Genomic DNA, 4859 nt, shown 5'->3' with positions numbered 1-4859 from the left:
CTGTGGAGAAGTCTGTCGAACCACTGCAACAGTTCATCCCTCTCTCATGCAAATAGTTTGGAAGGAATTAAAATTAAACGAGGGCGCATTGGAAACCCTGCCTATAAATATATTGTGTCCTGTTGTGTTTCTGTTGGGGCTACGGCCCCAGCCCGAGAGCACTTCACCAGGTTGTCCCTCTCTAGAGACCTTCAGAGACTGGAAGGTCATCTGCACTGAGCCAGGGGTTGGAAGGATGACCTTGGAGATCCCTTCCAAGTTCTGTGGTTCTGTAAAACCCCACCATGCATTTTGCCAAGAGGGGTCTGCCTGTCAAGAGAAGATGGCGCAAACAGGCAGGACTTTTTAAAGCAGTGCTTCTCAACCGTGGCCAGTTTAAGATGGGCGGACTTCAACTCCCAACAAGGCTGGCTGGGGAATTCTGGGAGTTGAAGTCCGCCCATCTTAAACTGGCCACGGTTGAGAAGCACTGCTTTAAAGCGTTGCTCCACTGAGCAGGGCTAGAATTAATGAGTGGAGATGACTGGAAAGCACATTCCACACTATCTAGAGAGAGAGGTCTTAAAGTTAGGAGCTTGTTGACGAGCCTGGGAGAGAGCTGGTGGCTTTCTTTGGTTTAAGGTGTGAAACCATGATCCAAGGGCCACCCGGGTTGTGCTGAGGCTCTTTGGAAGCTCCAGGTTCACAAGTGACAACTGGAGGTTGCATCCTCAGGAGATGCGGCACCCAAGCCCTTCTCTGCATTGTGAAGCAAAGAGCCTCTGCCCTCCGTTACCCTTTCCGAAGACGCAAACTGGGATCAGTGCCGGAAAACAGACGCAGAGACGCAGGGCATTCAGCCAAGCAGACAAAACCTGCAGCCGGCTGGAAACTTGGCAGGTCCTGACTGCATGCAGAGTTGCAGATTCTGCTCCCAGTGGGTTTTCTCCTCCTCCCGGGGAAAGTGATAGAACAGCAAGCAAGGGGGTGGGGTGGGGGGAAGCTGGCAGCCCCCATCCCCACCTTCAAGATTCACTTTGCGGCTCCCTTTTCCATTAAGTCAGCCAGCAACCTCCCGGCAACAGGGAAAGGGAGAAGCAAGGCTGCATTGCAGTCAGTCTGAAGGGACTATTTTTAGCCCACATCTTGCTTATTTCAGTTTCTGCAGAAGGGGGGGGGCACAAAGCTGGGAAGAGCAGTCTCTAGGAAGCTGAGCGATGCTTGTCTGCTCGTCTGTCTGCCTCTGTGTCAGCAGAAACTGGAAATACCTAGAATGGTAAAAGGGAAGGTCAGGGCATTCTGCTTTCCCCACTTCCTCCGTCTGCTTGGAAAAACGCCAGAGGCTCAGTGAAATGATGCTGGGGCCCGGTGCGTCATTTTGCATCGCACAGGGTACGTCTCAGGAAAGCCCTTTGGCCCCATCTGTTAATGCATGCCTGGTAGGTGAGGATAACTCACACCCGTGTCAGAGGAGGACCTCTGACCATAAGACCTTCCCCCCTCCCCAGTAATCTTTGTCCTCCATGAGAGCAAAAATTGATGATGATCTCTACTGCCGTCATTAACCAGCACAAGGAAATTGGCATTCAAATATTCAAAATATCCAAAACTAAATTTACAATATCAGAAAAATTAGGGAAAGTACATAATTTTGGCTAAAAAGGCAAAATATGCTAAGGAGCTTGCTCAGGTTACACATATACTATAGAACAAAAAAAAAGATTAAAATAAGCAATCTGGGTAATACAAACTTTAAAATAGCAATATAAGGTGCAAACATAATACATATACGTATATATACGCATACATATATATCCATCTTTCTGTCTCTATCTGCATACATAGACATACATGCATATTTGTAAATAAAACAAATTATCCAAAAGGGATTAGAAAATTATAAACTTCTCGTACAGATCCCTGTCAAACCTGGGAAGGATATAGTATAATAGCTGACATGGCTTGTACACCCCAAAGCATAAAAAATGTTCAAAAGAGAGCAAAAATTGCTTGCTACATTTCCATAAGATTAATTTCATTTTCGTAAACTATGCTCCCCATATTCTGGAATTTGCAAATGTCTTAAAATGGTCTCTCCCTTGTACTGGGATGCTTGGAATAGTAATAATATCTATCTCCATCTCCATCTTACAATGAATGATATTCCCATCATTGCTAAAACAAGAAATGCAAAATATTATCTACACCATGTATTAGACTCAGAATGTCTTCATGGTATTTGTAGACAAAGGTTGTGCTCACACCTCGCACTTGTGATCAACCAATGCCAATCTGATGGAGCTGCATGAATCCACCTGGTTGGGGCGCACTCCATAATTAAAACAAATGATGGATTATTTTGACAGGTGAACGGTCTTACCAACGTTGAATTAACCTGCAATAATTCCTGTATCAGTCTTAACATAGCAGTAACTTAATAAGGCTACATCTGAATTATCTTGTAACCTCTGTCTTGAGCACGATGATACACAGAGGATGATTTGGTAAAACTTTGTTTCTGCCACGAGACTTCCTCCTCTGCAGAGCCATTCGTGCCCCTTACGTTTGCTCCACCTGTGCCCCAACTTTCCACAGATTATTTGGGGGACAAGAGAGAGGGCTGGGAGAAGGCAAAATGGGTTTACACCCTGCTGGCAGATGCTCAACATCACTGGCCACCTCATCTGGGTCAGCTGGACTCCTGGTGACCACATGGGTGTGTCCATGGCATTTTCTTGGCAGCCGTTTTGCCATTCATTGCCATCTTCCAGGATGCTTCTCCAGCTCCCCAAACTAGTCTAAGATCTTGGATTTCCAACCACGTCACCCTAGCTAAATCCTAATCTGGCTTGACCCTATTTGCCTTTTTCAAGGTCAGCCAAGGATGAGCTTCCTCACTGCTTTTGCCATTGAAACAAGCCCTCCTGTGATCATCCTGCTGTCTTCACAATGTGCTCTGAGCTCACATTCGTATGTTGGGTCACAGTGGCATCTCTTGCTGCAAAGGCCATAAATCAGGACTTGCTCAGCCTCCTTTGGGCATTCAGAGAGCAACGTTCTCTGACCAGGACCTCCAGAGTAGGCGCAGGACAGACTACCGATTACTCCGCAACTGTGAGGTCAGCCTCCCCATAACTTTCTCTACCTGCCTTTTCTTTTTCTCTGCATCTCCCCAACCTTTCCGGGTTGAATGTCTCTCTTAGCACTAAATCTCGGTTGGTTTGCCTTCCCATCCACTCCCTCCTTGTTGATCCCAAATTATTTTTGATGGAAGAAGGAACTTTTGCCTTTTCTGCACCACCTTTCCCTTCAGCTGCTGCATCATGGTTGGGAATAGATCAGAGGAGCAAAAAGGTTGGTGTTTGGAGACTTAATTCTTCAGAGGGAGAGTGGGGAGGATGGAAGGAAGGATCTCACTCTAATTCAGTAAAACTGAGGTCTTTCAAAGGTACTGATTGTTGACTTTCTTCTCAAATTTTGTAGCCAGTCTTTTCAGTTTTCTGTACCAGACTGCAATTGTAGGGCTCCTGGAAGTTCTGTAAAAGTTGGGGCTTTTTATCAACTAATGAATAAAACCATTGAGAAATTTTAGAAATGAAGAGGAAGGGGAAAAGATACACCTGAAATTATGAATGGAAACCAATGTTCCACACCCATTTTATCATTTTGTTCCTTGTTGTTATATAATGAAGAAATCACAGTCATTTCCAAATCATGAGAAGTGATTATTACATTCTACTGGTCAGACACCTCTTGAATGCAGTGTCCAGTTGTGACCATTAGAAGTTTGGGCAAAGTAGAATGGAGTTAGAAAAGGGTGAGGAGGTTCAGGAGATTAGAAGCTCAGCCCACAAAGGGAGACTGAAGAAGTGGTTTAACCTTGAGAAGAGAAGACACAGGGATTACAGTAACTTTCCTCAAATGCATGAAGAAATCCAGCCCAGAAGATTATGACCAGTTCTCTGCCATCTTAGACTGCAGTACATGAAATCAATATGAACTCAAAAACTTGTTACTTTCAAATAGTTATTTTCCAAGAGATTTGTTCAGCTTCACATATTCTGCTCACTTAATTTCTGAATAAAGATGGCCGTGGTTGCCACAAGCCTGGATTAATTTGCATATGTAGTGTGACAATACAATATTGATTTTAAAATGTTGGGCTACAAGAATGATATGGAAAACGATGCTACCCTGGATTTATAAATGAAATTGGCTGGTGTCTTAGTAGTTAAAGGGACATACAAATAATAAATCAGAAGAGTGACTTGGATAGCTTTCTTATCCTGGACTTACCAAAGAGGTGTGTTAAACTTGTGAAGGAGTTTCTGAGAGGAGACAAAGAGAAAATGATTTAAAAATCAGTTTGTGGGACACTATTTCAAGGGAATAAGATTCAAAGGATTAAGATCAAGATTCTTAAAAGTAAACAGAAGGTTTATTTGATCAAGGTTAAAATATATTTGTTGTTTCTGGTAGCTCTTAATGGGTTTTTCTTGACTGGGTCTGAATGGCAAGGCTTTAAAGATTTGATTATAGATATAATATAGAAAGAAGAGATCTTTTGCTGTATTTTTAGAGAAAGTGATAAGTTACTGTGTTCAAAGTAAAAGAAAGGAATATGAAACTGATTTATTTGATTAAGGTTAAAATATTTGTGTTTGTGTGTGTGTTGTTATTTCTGGTAAGTCTTAATGGACTTTTTCTGATTAGGACTGAATGACGAGGCTTTATAATTTGTTTATAGGTAAGATACCAAATATGGGGAAAGGAGATCCTTTGTGGTAGTAGCAGAGAAGTTGATCTGAAATTGTTTGTACTTGTTTTGATGAAGGGGAAAGTCATTTCTTTATATTTCTTTTTTCTTTTTTTATATTTTT

The 4859-nt window shown here is 42.7% G+C and overlaps 1 protein-coding gene across 1 annotated transcript in view; it reads right to left on the bottom strand.

Annotated features, from left to right (window-relative positions):
* Positions 1-4859, bottom strand: part of GAS2L1 (growth arrest specific 2 like 1) — a 338981-nt gene that overhangs the window by 177701 nt on the left and 156421 nt on the right. The gene's annotated exons all lie outside the window — the stretch shown is intronic.

Source organism: Candoia aspera, chromosome 15 (genome assembly GCF_035149785.1).
Source record: "Candoia aspera isolate rCanAsp1 chromosome 15, rCanAsp1.hap2, whole genome shotgun sequence".
In the NCBI taxonomy this organism is placed as follows: domain Eukaryota; kingdom Metazoa; phylum Chordata; class Lepidosauria; order Squamata; family Boidae; genus Candoia; species Candoia aspera.
The sequence above is the reverse complement of the archived record's forward strand: the minus strand, read 5'-3'. Positions and strand labels throughout refer to the sequence as shown.